General features: G+C 52.4%; 1 protein-coding gene across 2 annotated transcripts in view; it reads right to left on the minus strand.

Annotated features, from left to right (window-relative positions):
- Positions 1-349, minus strand: part of thbs3a (thrombospondin 3a) — a 14,654-nt gene that overhangs the window by 12,575 nt on the left and 1,730 nt on the right. The gene's annotated exons all lie outside the window — the stretch shown is intronic.

The following is a 349-nucleotide window of genomic DNA, read 5'->3' on the forward strand; positions in this document are numbered from 1 at the left end:
CAGACTGAGGGGGAGGAGCCAAAACACCTATGATCAGACTGAGGGGGAGGAGACAAATCACCTGAGATCTCACTGAGGGGGAGGAGCCAAAACACCAGAGATCTCACTGAAGGGGAGGAGCTAAAACAAAAAAGATCTCACTGAGGGGGAGGAGACAAACACATGAGATCTCACTGAGGAGGAGGAGACAAACACATGAGATCTCACTGAGGTGGAGGAGACAAAACGCAAGATCTCACTGAGGGGGAGGAGACAAAACACCTAAGATCACGCTGAGGGGGAGGAGCCAAAACACCTGAGCCCTCACTGAGGGGGAGGAGCCAAAACACCTGAGCAACACCTGAGATCT

Source organism: Nematolebias whitei, chromosome 5, assembly GCF_014905685.2.
Source record: "Nematolebias whitei isolate Nwh7 chromosome 5, NemWhi1, whole genome shotgun sequence".
NCBI classification, from domain to species: Eukaryota; Metazoa; Chordata; class Actinopteri; order Cyprinodontiformes; family Rivulidae; genus Nematolebias; species Nematolebias whitei.